The sequence below is a fragment of the Oreochromis aureus genome, linkage group 14, assembly GCF_013358895.1.
Source record: "Oreochromis aureus strain Israel breed Guangdong linkage group 14, ZZ_aureus, whole genome shotgun sequence".
NCBI classification, from domain to species: Eukaryota; Metazoa; Chordata; class Actinopteri; order Cichliformes; family Cichlidae; genus Oreochromis; species Oreochromis aureus.
The window spans coordinates 27565067-27580848 of record NC_052955.1 but is presented as its reverse complement, the minus strand read 5'-3'; positions in this window follow the sequence as shown (position 1 = coordinate 27580848).

The following is a 15782-nucleotide window of genomic DNA, read 5'->3' as shown; positions in this document are numbered from 1 at the left end:
TACAAAAAGAGCATAATTCAAAATTTCCTTCGACAGAAATAACAGCCAGAAAGCCTAACTGTGTCAAACAAACTTTCAAAGCCATATAGAAAATATATCATGGCTATCTTTCAGACATTTTCAATGTGTGTTCATCCATTAGTCTCTGAACACCATATACAACATAATCAGGACACTCGTTGCCAAATTAGTCCAAAAGTGTAGTGTATCGTTTTTTCCCCAAAGTAGTCCAGTTATTTTGAGCTCCAGTATAACAAAACAAAAATAACAACAAAAAACACAATATAAGGATCATGGATGCATAAATACACGATAAAGCCAAATTATTGCCATGGTATTATGTATTGTCAGAATCAGCCCACACTACCAGAAATCATTAGACCCTGCTGACCTCATCCAGTGTCTCGATTCAGAAACAATATTTCTGGGACTCTTTATAGGTGTCGCGGGGTCCTCTCCTAAACTTCTTCCGAACAAATGCAGGCGTAGTCAGGAAGCGGTCAGTGTGTATAGTTTATTCTGCCGGCCTCCCAGGTGCACAAAAGATTATTTACAGAAAGAAAATCAACAACTGACTTAATTCAAAACAAAACAAAAATCTATATACAAAACACAAGAGGCTAAGCCAGCCTACATGTTACCCTCACTATAACATCTCACAGAATGCCCCGGTAGACCCTGACGGCCTCCTCTTATATCCCATTGCCCCTCCCACTAGGCATAACAATCATCCCTTTATCATTTCTTTCCCCAAAACACTCTTTTTTGCTCAGCTTATTTCCAGCTGTATTCCTACAATACATATACCTACATTTATGGCCCCTTCTAGGCAGCCTACAGTGTTTCATAATAAAAAAATAAACAAAAAATAATGCAGTTCACATGACCTTTCCAAGCACACGAACCCACTATTTGAACCCCGGAACACCCTACCACCATCTTGCCCAACTACTCGTATAATCGGCGATCACGGGGAGTCTATGCAACTGGCTTTATTAAAGGTAAGTGGAAAAAAATATGTTGGCCACAATCTGTGCTCAGGTCAGCTGTCCACGGCCTGGGACGGTGTAACTCCATCACAATAGATATACACAATTTTTCACTGATGTAAATATTATAATTTTTTTAATTTTAGGTTACTGTAAAATTTTAATGGTTCGTATCCACGTTTAATTGTAGTTGGGGTTCATATTTTCATTTGCAAATTATTTCTTCTATTTAAATTTCTGTCAGTTCAGTTAAGAGAAATGATTACCTGCTAATTGGCAATAATATATAAATTGTAATATTCCTAGTTCCTTTTTTGTATGTGTGCCATGGTGGGCAAAAGCTGTCTCTGAAGCCAAGTGGAATATCAATGACATAAAAACTATTCTTGTCTGTGTACCTATGTGTGTGCACCTTGTCTGGCCACCAAGTGTGCAATAAGTTTTATGCCTGCTGTGAAAAATTGGTTGAGAGCTTATTTTAAGTAATTGTTTATTAATGTAATTCATTTTTGTATCTTTGTTTTTAATTATAATTAACAACACTGGGGGAAGAGTAATTAAGCCAAATCAAAATAGAAAACACTTATACACATTGACCTTTGAGCTGAGCAGTCGCCTTTCAGGTGAATATTCTCAACATTTATGCTAACAGAAGAGGGGGGGTTATACATTTTCCTGCACTAGCAGTTTTTTCTGGTTGGTCGGGGCAACTGCGGGGATCAATTTAAACTGTTTCGGACAATATAGACTGCAAAAAAATGGTACATGTTATGGATTAAATCAATTAGGAGGGATTTATACCCATAACAAAATAATTTGCCATCCAGGTTCGTGCAAGGAATTTATAATAAAAACAGTACAAAAGTCACAAGAATGCATAATCATGACGTACAGTCTTAACTGCTGTGGCACTACTCAACTGAATCAAGAGAACATAATCTCTGAAGTCATGCTACCTTTTTGCCAGTCTTGTACTTATTTTTAAATTGATGGGCAGACAAAAGAAAGTATACAAACAAGTGATTAATGTACATTACATGATAAAATAAAGCATCTCCCAACATCATAAAATATGTATGTGCACTATTAATTTAGAAAGCTTTTTTAGATTAGGTCTCAAGAGTTCACACAATTTTGAATAAAGCAAGATGGCAAGGTTTTTTTTTGAATGAGTTAGTTCCCTAAAATAAGCATTATTTGCACACCCTCTGGTTCCTCTTCTTAAAAAAAAAGAGAACCACCACGCCAGTGTGCCAGTCCAGAGGCACTGGTCCCAACTTCAACATGATTTTGCAGGGATGTATCAACCAAGACATCCACAGTCTGTTGATAATACTGGAGATCAGTGCCTGTTTGAACATAATCTTTTCAAGATTTCTGATTACTGTATTTCAAGTGCTTCAAGATAGGCATTTTATTTCTATTGTTCCAATGAATTAACCCCAGAAAGAAGAGTTTAACTGATCTAGCAACTTTTCTTGAGGTACACTGTATGAAAGTGTACAAAGATAGAGCAAACATTTGTATATTTTGATTTCTTGAAGTTTCCATCTATCCATTGTCTGTCACCAGGTTGTGGGGACATCAGTCAAAGCAGAGGGCTTTGACTCCCCCATCACCAACTACCCAACTCTAGCTCTTCTTGAGGGACACCAAGCCCAAGCCAACCAGCAGATGTAATCTCTCCAGTGTGTTCTAGGCTTGCTGAGAAAGGACATGGCAGAAACACCTCAACTAGGAGGTGCTCAGGAGGCATCCTAGTCAGATACTTGAATGACCTTGATTGTGTGTCTTCTTTCAGTCTAGAATACTAGTGGCTCTACTCTGACCCCCTCTCAATTGCCTGAGAATTAAGGAAGAGCCCGGAAACAAGGGACAACCAAGGGACACCCGATTTAGGAAGCACATTTCCACTGTTTTATCCACGATCTCATTCTTTTTGTCACTACGCACAGATAGTGAGATTTACCTGAAAATCATCAGTGTTGCTTTCAACTGCTGATGCCAAACCAATCTGTCTGTCAGTTTTCATTCCTTCATTTCGTCTTTGATGAACAAGACCCTGAGATACTTAAACCCCCCACTTAGGACAGGAACCTCTTCCCACTCTCAACTGGGCACTTCACCCTTTTCCAGCTGAATTGCTTGCACCTAAAAATTCTGTCCTGAAAAGAGGCATATTGTGAGCGTAGACTAAGAATGGACTGGAGTTGAAACTAGGTGAACCAAACAATCACTGAAAAAACAAAAAAAAACAAACCAAAAACATCCGGTCCAATCCCACTGTGAACGGGTCTGACGCACAAATCCGATATTTTCAAATCCGATCTGGGTCACTTTCGTATGTGGTACTGAATCCGATACATATCCGATGTTTTAGAAAGCGACTGCTGTTTGAATGGTCATGTCGCATTAAATCCGTCTTTTACGTCACTGACACAAGACAGACGCCAATTATCAGCGCCGGAGAAGCGCCCGAGAAGACATCTCGAACGCTTCCTGGCCATCCAGCGTAGATGTCAGTGAAACTGTTGGGAAGACAACGTGAACATTTTATTTGTACTGTATAATCTGCAGATTCTGACAGAAATCTGCAGATTATAAGGATAATTATTAGGTTATCTACATTATTATGTAAATAACAAAATAACTTAAAGGAAAAATTGGGAAACGTAAAGTCCGAAGTCTTTATATTAAGGGCCATCAGTCAAACAATATTGTTTGCTCTGGGTCTAAACAGAGCGCGTTGTGTGTGACGTCTTCTTTTGCGCATGCGGGCCGCTTTGATCGTTCACACTAGAGCGTGTTTGCTGTCGCATTTTATTTGTAGTGTGAACAAGCAGACAAAAAAATCGGATTTGATAAAAAAATCGGAATTGAGCATTAAGACCTGCAGTGTGAACGTAGCCTTACTGCCAGCAATCAAGTAAACCTCTCATTACAGTTGTATGGGGCTCATAACAACAGGCCACTTATGCCATACTTCAGAAGAACCCCTCCATAAGACATTCCGAGGTACACAAATTCCCAAAATAGATGTCTGGGCAAACTCCAAGAAATCTAATATCCTCAAAGCTGGTCCAGTGTTCTATGACCAGGATGACAGATATGTGGTTGGATCTGAGGTGTAACCAATGGATGTAAGCTCTTTTAAAGTACCCTGGCGTAGAGCTTCCTGAGGTGGCTGAGCATCCCTTCCCCTTCTTAAATAATGAGAACCACCATTGTCCACGCTGGAGGTGAGAGAAAAGAAGGAGAAATGTTAAAGGTTTAAGAGGAACACAGTAAAAGCTTGAAGTTGAATAGAGAATCATCAGTTGAGATAAAGGTATGTGTAAAGAAAAGCCCATATCCACAAAGCAACTGCAGTGGCTGTGTGTTTTGGGCCACAGCAGTGAATGTGCATAAGTGTGTGAATGTGAGAGAATGTAGTAGTTACAGGTTAGTAGAAAATCCTCAATGGCTCAATTATACAGCCTTGTATGACCTGGGGGGGACTGTTTGATAGGTCTATTAGCTCATAGTGAGGGTACCAATGTTGCCAATGGGACCAATTCTTTAACACAAACCACAACCCTAGTACCCACACAGAGAAGTCTCCACACATATTCACAATAGCAGACACACACATGCACCCACACTCAAACACATACACACACACACACAAATATTGCTGAATGATTCAGGAAATGATCAATCTAGAGGTGCAATCTGCTTTATGTCACATAATGACTGCTTTTTGAAGCAGCTGGGAAAGGAAACAGTAAACAATACTGGAGTGAGTCCAACTGCAGTTTTCATGGCATATTAGGAGTAATATCTTACTGTGTTCCCAAACATTTTTTGTGGACTTTCCACTCCACCGTACTGCAAAAGTACATGTGTCAAATGGTAATTTAGATTTGGCCAACTTCTCTTTAAGTTCTGACCTTGTCCACCTCTGGACAACTTCTAATGCTTTTGCTATTTTAAAATTGCACCCTAGAAGTCCTGTTCTGACCACTCCGGCTGTGACTTTGAAATTTCAGTCTGGACCTTGCATAAAAAAGAAACCATCAACTTCTATTTCAAATTGATTCAACTTTTATGTTGTACTGGGTCTTCCCCAGGGTCAAATAAGGTTTTACTTTAAGGTCCAGTAAGTTTTTTGTTTCTTGGTTTGTTTGTTTGTTGTGCCACACAAATATGTCATACCCCTCCAATTGCAATGTTTTTTGTTTTTTTTAAATGCAAATTCTTTCCATGTGAATTTTAAAGAGAAGTTGAAGGGTTGTTTTTTTTTTGGTTTTTTTTTTTGACAAACTGGAAGAAATCAAATGCTGCATCACAGGTGCACTTCTTCCATGCAACTGTAACATTATGAAACAGAAACTCAACACTCAAAGAATCCATCCATCCATTCATTTTCTCAAGGGCTTGTATGTTCTAGAGTGGCTATCATGGTGAGAGAGTTGATGTAAACCCTAGACAAGTTGCCCACCCATCACAAGCCATCACATCATAGAAAGATCTGATGCAGGTACAAGGAGAGCATGTAAACTCAACACATAAAGGCCCAAATTCTTATACAATATACATTAATTTTGTTGCAATGGATCAACCAATTCTCCATCTCTGACAATGCCTTTGTCTCATTCTATGCTTTTTCGTTATCTGGCACTGTTTAATTATCTCAAATATCTCAAAACAAGCACTTTTTCAAAGTTTTGTATTGATCTAGGCAGAGTTTATATTTGGAGCGAATGTGCTCAGGAAGGTTACAATATTGATGGCTTTATTTGCAACAAGGCAATCCTTTGTAAAAATCCAAGTTAATTATGACAATATCCAATCAATTCTGCACTGGTGTAAGATGTGAAATGACTTTCAAAGAGTTTCCTCAAGCAATGAGAGAAAAACTTTAGACCTAGACTAAATCAATCCTGAATTCAAAATTGATTAAGTGTTCTTATGTTTGTGTGTTGTGTGTTCATGCTTTGTTTTCTTTAACCAGTAAGGTAAACATTACAAGAATATGCATAGTTATTTGACCATGGTGTACAACCTTTGATGCTGTGTGTGGTTGTGTGGGGCCAATAATTTCATTTTCAGATAAAAAGGCAACAAACAGCAGTGATTTCAAGGTTAAAAAAACATGTAAGAGGTGAAAGATGCCAGCTAGTGCATTTAACAGCAGATATGTGCAAAGATGCATGCAGCAGTTCTTCAGAAAGAACAAAAAAAAAAATCCTCATTTGCACCAGGAAGACACTGTCCTCCAATCTTACCATTTTTCCTTAGTATGAGATGAAGATACAAAATGAAGAAATGCATTTTGGCATCTAGCACAGACCTTTTACTGTGTTAAAAAGTGCTGTCACTACAAGACTCCATAAGTACTTGGTAATACCTGAAGAGTTACAAATAATTTCACAAAAATATACTTAAAGAGAATGCTTGGAATAGGTGGCAGTAAGTATGTCTGTGTGTATGTGTGTGGGAACTGTTTGTGTCTGTGTGGTTGCATTGTGTTCAAACTGAGGAAATATGTACTCATAAGAAATCAAATAATAAAATTTGCTACTTTTTGGTCTGGCTGTGTATATCATCAGATTAATCTGTATAACATCAGATTAATCATTTCTTATTTTGCACCCAATGTATGCGTGATACATAATGATAAAGTCATGATAGGTAGAACAGCAATTGGAAACTATGACATGACCAAAAATACTATAATCATGTGCAATGGACTTGCAACCTTGTCGCCTTTGAAATGGTTGCTTTGAAGACAGCCAGGTCTGCAACCACTCCCAGTTAACAACAGTCTTCAACGTGACCTTGGTGCATTAAGAAGGCAGTGATAATATGGCAATAGTACGGATTAAGTCTTATATCAGCATACGATTGTGTCGGGTGAAGTTGAAAGTTACATGCAATTGGTTATTAACTGTGGTAAGTTGGTGAAAATTACAAATCTGCTGCTGTCTACATACAGAATCTCATATTAACTACTTACTTACATTCACTTGGTCAATGTTGCTGTTGTAATTAAATGTGATATATAAATAAATAAACGACAAACGATTCACAATCCAGCCAAAACTTTAAAAAACAACCTTGCTTTTATATAGGAAATATAATCAGCGTATAATCAGCTGGCCAAGTGTCAAAACTGGTCGCACAGCGGTTGCATGTTGCTGCATGTTCAGCCCCTCTGCAACCAACTGGTTGTCGTAACTACTTGCAAATGATTCACAGCACAAAAATTCAGCATAATCACTGTAAAACAGCTAATTTTTGCTTGTTGCAAGACAGTTGCTGTTCTAAGTTTACACTAGTGTGAGTGAAACATAACATTTGACTATGTCCTGGAACTCTTCACTGAGTCCTCCCCCCGTGTTTGGAACTGAGCCACATATGTTTCTGGTCCTCAGTAACACTGGTATTTTTATGAAAACTAAATAGCATAAATTAACTGAACTCAGTGCCAGAAAAAGGGAAGGAACATGATGCAAACAAGGATGTCTTTTGTTTTACAGGCAGCCAAAATGCTTTTTACAGAATGGACTCTCTCTCAAAAAGCACCTATTAATGGGATTCAAGACTTCAAGTGTGTTACAATATGTCTGAATATTACAGTATCTTGACTTTATTAGGTACATGCAGCTACACAGCCTGCTGAAAAAAGACTGTAACAGTAACTTTATTAACACAGAGATGAGCCAGGATCTGAGAGTAAATAATGTTTCGTTCACTTCTAAACATTAATTTGAGTTTAACATGGTGGTATAGCTTTTTTAGTTAAACCCTGGACTCCACCTGAGAGGTCAGATTTACACCAATCTGTTAATCTTTCTCAATGTACAAGAAGAAACACAGCCCCCAGCAATTTCTAACAGTAGAGTATATATATATCAGGGGTGCAACAATACATGTATCAGTATTGAACCGTTCGATACAGTGCTTTCGGTTCGGTACGCATATGTGGCTGACATCCAGAAATCCTACCAGTGGCTGGACAAAGCTGAAGTGAAAGACAGCACAGAGGCACTAATCAGGCAGCGCAGGAACAAGCTCTGAGCACAAGATCCACAGAGGCTGGGGTCTATCATACCAGGCAAGACCCCAGGTGCAGGCTGTCTCCCTGAAATAATCCAGCACATAACACCGGGGTGCAAAATGCTAGCAGGCAGGACATACATCGAACAGGGGGCGATCGTGGCTCAAGAGTTGGGAGGTCACCTTGTAATCGGAAGGTTGCCGGATCGAGCCCCAGCTTGGACAGTCTAGGTCGTTGTGTCCTTGGGCAAGACACTTCACCCATTGCCTACTGGTGGTGGTCAGAGGGCCCGGTGGCGCCAGTGTCCGGCAGCCTCGCCTCTGTCAGTGCGCCCCAGGGTGGCTGTGGCTACAATGTAGCTTCCCATCACCAGTGTGTGAATGCGTGTGTGAATGGGTTAAAAGGGCAGCATGGTGGCACGGTGGCTAGCACTGTTGCCGCACAGCAAGAAGGTCCTGAGTTCAATTCCACCATCAGGCCGGGGTCTTTCTGTGTGGGGTTTGCATGTTCTCCCCATGTTTGCGTGGGTTCCCTCCGGGTACTCCGGCTTCCTCCCACCGTCCAAAGACATGCAGCTTGTGGGGATAGGTTAATTGGATAATCCAAATTGCCACTAGGTGTGAATGTGCGAGTGAATGTGAGTGCGAATGGTTGTCTGTCCCTGTGTGTTGGCCCTGCGACAGACTGGCGACCTGTACCCCGCCTCTCGCCCTATGACAGCTGGGATAGGCTCCAGCGCCCCCCGCGACCCTGAAAAGGATAAGCGGAAGCGAATGGATGGATGGTAAAGTATTCAGAGCCAAGTCATAACTGTAGAATGAACGAGATTGCCTCATTAGAATGTCTGCTGGATACCTAGGTATCCTAGGACTGGGTGTCCATGAGGCACCTAGTTCTTAAATGGACAGAACTTCCATCCATAGACAGCATTGTTGCATCATAAGAACGCCTGCTAATTAGTGCTAGGTAACAAAATAATAAAGTGAGTAAATAGTAAAATGAGCATTGATTTCTTGGCTATGCTGGTAGTATAATTAACCACCCAGCTTTAATAAAGTCCCATACCCGTAATAAACATTCAGCTTGTGAACTACAGATTTATTGTAATCTCTTATTCAATCTTCCTGTTTTACCTGCAGCCTCCAGTGGACATGAGCTATGTTGACAATGAGTTTCTCTTTGTTACCACACAAAATGGAAACATTTGGAAGTTTGTGATGCAAGAGCAGGAAAGAAAATAAATATTTGAGGAGGGAGCAACAATTTATTACTCTTTGTGCTACTCAAATAATGTTATGAATAGCAGTGAAAAAATATCTTTTATGAAACACATTTTGAAATTGACAGCAGATACTGTCTACCTCATTATTACTTATCTATCCAGCTCCACTTTTCGGGGCGGAAAAAAAAGAAAACTTAAGAAAAGCTCTTTTAATTCCCTGACAGGTTTCCAGATTTAACTTGGCCTTCAACTTTAAAAGATTCTTACAATACACTGCATGATAAACTGTACACTATCTTCCATTCTTTTTTTTGCTCCTCTGTTCCCATGCATCATTCCCCAGTCACCTGGAGAGTCCTAACAGCAATTAAACCTCCCTTGCATGCCAAGGTTGGGGAGTTGCAGGCAAAGAGAGAGGGAGAGAGACAGAGATGTGTTTTAACACATAAAAGAATCTAATAGAAAGCAGGGTAAAGGAAATAAAACACAATGTGGAAAAGCATGCACCATACACAAAGAGAAAAGAAGGCAAAGAAAATGAATAAGAACATAAACATTCTCTCACCTCTGTTTCTTTCCCTTCTATCTCATATATAAATGTGATGGTTCCTCTCCCCATACAAAACCCCATAGGCAATTTAAAGAAAGTAGGCCAAAATGAAATATGACTGCAATATAAAAACAACACTTCAGACACACAGCAGCCTGATAAGACCCTTTTGTGTGTACATGTGTGCACATGAGGTAGTCAGAAAGACAGAGTGAGTGAGTGTGGGGTAGGTATGAGTGCACTGGGACACTAAATGGGTCGCAAGGCATTTGAGTGTTTTATTAAGATTGAATTGAAAGTAGGATTTCAAATGAAATTTTACACCATTGAAATGGCTCTACAATCTATCATCCTGTTTCTTATTCTTTCTCACCCTCACGTACACAAGCCCACACACAAACAGGCGCAGAGGACTCTAGACCAAAGGCTACCCCGCAGTCATGCTGCATTTACAATTTTGTAACCTTTTAGCCACCAGCATACTGTAGCATAAATAGGCTAAATCCCTTGTAATCTGTTTGTGACAGGCATGAGGACCTTGTTGACTCACACCAAAGAGTGAAGCCTGACCCAAATATGGATGTGGGCATTAGCCAAGATTATGACCCATTACTAAGTATCACTGTGTCATGCATGATTGCAAGCAGACCAAAAAGTCTCTTTTAGAGGAATGGACATAGCATCATCAAGTGTTTGTAGTCAATGACTTCCCCCCCTGTCAGAAATATAATATCAAAAAAGTGATCTAGAGTTACATCAGTAAAATGGAAACTAATCTCCACTTAATATGCTGTTTTCACTGGCATTATAAAAAAAGTAGTATTTTCAACCATTATCACAACCACAAGCAGCTGTTGCAGAGCACGACTTGCACAATAAAAAATGACAGTGAATGGGTACCAAGTAGCTGAAATATGATCAGAAAGGCCCCTGACCTAAGTATGTTGGCGCTGGGATTGAAATATGATGGTTTTCCCAGAAACAGGTATTGTTATGTGCAGAAGTGTATTTGTGTAGACTTGAGATCGGAGTTGTTGTCTTTTTTAAGACAATAAAGATGTATATCGTGTGATGATTAAACCCTGAAATTAGACAAGTTCAAACTAATAATTAAAAGTGCAAAATTATCATGACATTCATGCTTCTGACCATGATGCCACTGATACACACAACACCTGTTTAAAGAAAAGATGTCTGACGATTGATGCTACCTTTTCCTCAGAAACCAAACAAAAAACAAGGAGCAAGAGTCCAGATATACAAAACAAAACTAGACTGGGTCAAACCATGAGTCCACGAAAAGTTCAGGGGGCCGACCGTGCGGACAAAAAAGTCAAAGAGCCTCCTCCTCTCTTCATTGTCTTGAGACTCTGATTCTGACGAGGAAGCTCTGTGTAACAGAGCAGAATCCACCATTAGCGAGACAGACTGCCCGCTGCAGTGGTGGTCCATTCTAGCAGGAACCCACCCACAGCTGTCTGTCCTGCCCCACATTTTAATTAGTCCTGCCACTTCTGTCCCATGTGAGAGACTTTTCTCACTTGCAGGTCACATATTAACAAAAAAGAGAGCTGCCTTGAGCTCTGAAAATTTGAACAGGCCAGTTTGTTTAAGTAACTGGCTGAAAGGGACGGACAGTAAATAAGCATGGAGGTATTGTGAGTCCAATGGGTTTATTATTTTTTACACTAAAATGTTCAGTGATCACAGTGTTTTAGCCTAATGTACAAAATAAGGTTGGCTGAGGTTACCCAGAGTTTAAAGGTGAAGCTGGTCAAATAACCTTTTATGTTTCTGCCTTATTTTTTTTAAGAAGAAAAACTGCACTTTCTGTTTATGAAATTTGTATTATTATTATTTAAAGACAATACCATTTATATATACCAGGTACGAAAGTACCCAAATGTACTTAAAGTACTTAAAATAGCACTTTATTTTTAAGTCTGCCCAGTTTTGGCCGGGGATATTACTTTTGTTTCTCTGTTTTGCACTGAAATGCAGTTTAAATTTTTTTCCCCATAAATTAAAAGAGCTTGAGTTTACAATATTCATGTCCATGTCTATTATTTATTCTGTCGCCGACTAAAACCCTTTAAAATTAAAAAAACATTTGCGCTTCAGATTAATATTTTTAATCGAGTCCCACACCTAGTTTAAATCTAAGTTAAAAGCTGTAACTTTTGTCTGCCTTAAGTGGGATATTTTATGTGATTTATTTTATTAAATATCATTGTCATGCTGTTTAAAGACACTTGCTGCCAAGCAAGCTGCATGTTTGACAATGCATTAATAACAAGAGATTGTTTACCTAATTAAGTCCTATTTGGCCCTTTTTAGCTATTATTAATAGACAGCAAAAACAGAGAACAGATAGGAAAGAGAGAGAATGATGCAGGAAATAGTCTGGGATGGAACCAAACCCAGGCTGCTACAGTCTTTAAGAACCTGGATTGCTTGCCCATTCCAGTGAACTATACACCACACCGATGGTGTAAGTGAGTGAGTGAATGAAGGTGTGATGAATGCAGTGATTTTATGCAAGAAAACAAACTGAACTGCAACAAAAATCCAAAAGAGTGGCTAAAGGAGGAGCCCCACACAGCAACCTACTTCCAAGGTGTTTTTATGGAGCACTGCACACTGACCACTACTGCTGATTTTACATAGATTTCACCTCCTCTGCAGGATCTGCAAGAAACAGCAGCCTAACAAACAGACAGATAGGAAGGTGAGGTCTAGAGGGTCATCACAATTACCAAGTGCAAGAGTAAAGTACCTCAGCTCAACTTTGAATATTTCAGTACACATGTGGACACACATGCTGGTGCACACACACACAGCTCAAATTCAAATAAAACAGAAACAGATACAGAGAGCACGGCATAAACTAATATCCTTCTCTATGACACCGTGATTGGATATTTACTATCTCTTTGCTCCAAGCTTTCACACAGAAATGAATTTGATAGGGTTTTTTCTGTTTCTTTTTAATTTTCATTCATTTATTTATTTTATTTTTTTTCTGCTTATCCCTGGCTTCATAACAGAAGACTGACATTAAAGGGGCACGGCTGAAATGAACTTGTATGTTTGGGGTGGGGTTTCCATTTCAGTCTGCAGGCTTATTTTGATGATACTGGAATGAGAGAAAGAAAACATTTACTCAAAGGGTCCTATCAAATATCTTCCATTTCTTCCTTTACACACCTATGTCAAGGGGGCCCGGAGGCCAGTACGTGGGAGGGTACTCAAATGTAGACACCTAATGGAACAGCGTTAAGATTTTAACAAGCTTCATTGTGAACACAGAAACTAAAAATGATAAAAAGAGGATACGCGGTGTTGAGTCTCTGACGTGGAGGCACTGGAACAGAGGGAGAGTTTGGTTAGGTTCTGAGAGTGAGGAGTTAATGAGGGGAGGAGAGAGGAATACTGATTCTGTGGGCTTACTTGCAGGCAGAGGTTGTGAGGCTTTGGGGAGGGCAACCGAGTGAGTGTCCAAGAGGTGAGTGAATGAATGCAGTTCCAACCTTGTTTTCTTGATAATCCAGAGGAAACAACGGGCAGAAGGGTAGGCAGGTGAAAGCGATGAGTGGTTTTGATTCTGAGGAGTGGGTTGCAGAGAGGTGCAGAGAATCTTGACAAGGAGACCAGCATCCAGGTAATTAAGCTGCAGGGGAGTGAAGCGGTGACTTGATGAGGAAACTGGAGACACAAGGAGACTGAGGTAAGTACAGAGCATGAACATGTAAACAAGAAGCAATGAGGCCTGGTTACCACCATGAGGCAGCTGACAAACTGGAATAGATGACTGCACTGATCTTAAATACAGCCATGCTGAACGTTGTGAGTGGATGACAGGTGAGGAACCAGGGTTTTGTCAAGAAGGTGGACGGAGCTAAACACAGGAAAGCAGTGGAAAAACACCAGATGCTCACTTGGATCCTGGCAACCTAATTCTTGATTATATATGTACAGGGAGTGCAGAATTATTAGGCAAGTTGTATTTTTGAGGAATAATCTTATTATTGAACAACAACCATGTTCTCAATGAACCCAAAAAACTCATTAATATCAAAGCTGAATGTTTTTGGAAGTAGTTTTTAGTTTGTTTTTAGTTTTAGCTATTTTAGGGGATATCTGTGTGTGCAGGTGACTATTACTGTGCATAATTATTAGGCAACTTAACAAAAACAAATATATACCCATTTCAATTATTTATTTTACCAGTGAAACCAATATAACATCTCCACATTCACAAATATACATTTCTGACATTCAAAAACAAAACAAAAACAAATCAGTGACCAATATAGCCACCTTTCTTTGCAAGGACACTCAAAAGCCTGCCATCCATGGATTCTGTCAGTGTTTTGATCTGTTCACCATCAACATTGCGTGCAGCAGCAACCACAGCCTCCCAGACACTGTTCAGAGAGGTGTACTGTTTTCCTCCTTGTAAATCTCACATTTGATGATGGACCACAGGTTCTCAATGGGGTTCAGATCAGGTGAACAAGGAGGCCATGTCATTAGTTTTTCTTCTTTTATACCCTTTCTTGCCAGCCACGCTGTGGAGTACTTGGACGCGCGTGTGATGGAGCATTGTCCTGCATGAAAATCATGTTTTCTTGAAGGATGCAGACTTCTTCCTGTACCACTGCTTGAAGAAGGTGTCTTCCAGAAACTGGCAGTAGGACTGGGAGTTGAGCTTGACTCCATCCTCAACCCAAAAAGGCCCCACAAGCTCATCTTTGATGATACCAGCCCAAACCAGTACTCCACCTCCACCTTGCTGGCGTCTGAGTCGGACTGGAGCTCTCTGCCCTTTACCAATCCAGCCACGGGCCCATCCATCTGGCCCATCAAGACTCACTCTCATTTCATCAGTCCATAAAACCTTAGAAAAATCAGTCTTGAGATATTTCTTGGCCCAGTCTTGACGTTTCAGCTTGTGTGTCTTGTTCAGTGGTGGTCGTCTTTCAGCCTTTCTTACCTTGGCCATGTCTCTGAGTATTGCACACCTTGTGCTTTTGGGCACTCCAGTGATGTTGCAGCTCTGAAATATGGCCAAACTGGTCGCAAGTGGCATCTTGGCAGCTGCACGCTTGACTTTTCTCAGTTCATGGGCAGTTATTTTGCGCCTTGGTTTTTCCACACGCTTCTTGCGACCCTGTTGACTATTTTGAATGACACGCTTGATTGTTCGATGATCACGCTTCAGAAGCTTTGCAATTTTAAGACTGCTGCATCCCTCTGCAAGATAGCTCACTATTTTTGACTTTTCTGAGCCTGTCAAGTCCTTCTTTTGACCCATTTTGCCAAAGGAAAGGAAGTTGCCTAATAATTATGCACACCTGATATAGGGTGTTGATGTCATTAGACCACACCCCTTCTCATTACAGAGATGCACATCACCTAATATGCTTAATTGGTAGTAGGCTTTCGAGCCTATACAGCTTGGAGTAAGACAACATGCATGAAGAGGATGATGTGGACAAAATACTCATTTGCCTAATAATTCTGCACTCCCTGTATTTGTAGTGAATACTGCTGTGTTGTTTCTAAAACAAATGGTTCTGGATTTTTCTGTCACTGTCCGCATATTTATCAAACCCTCCTGCTACGTTGTACATAACTCTAAAAAGCCAGAACTCCCATGGCTCCCTTTCTCCTAAGCTGATGTCCATGGCTACAGCTGGTTGGCATACTGAAAGAGCAAGAGGCTTTAAAAGTGAGTGGTAGACTGATGGAGAGACAGAAAAAGGAAACAAATCCTTGCCTAGGGTATAGGGTTGAATGTTTCCATGCCTAAAATTAACTTCAATCTTCAGTATGCACCATGATAGGGAACGCATTATTAATCAGGTTGACATACACAGATGCGGCCTGTGTCTGTGCCTCAGTCTGTTGTGCCAAGACATTGCATCAGAGTCCCAGTAAGCCTTTGTTTATTGTTAATCCAACTGCACATAACAT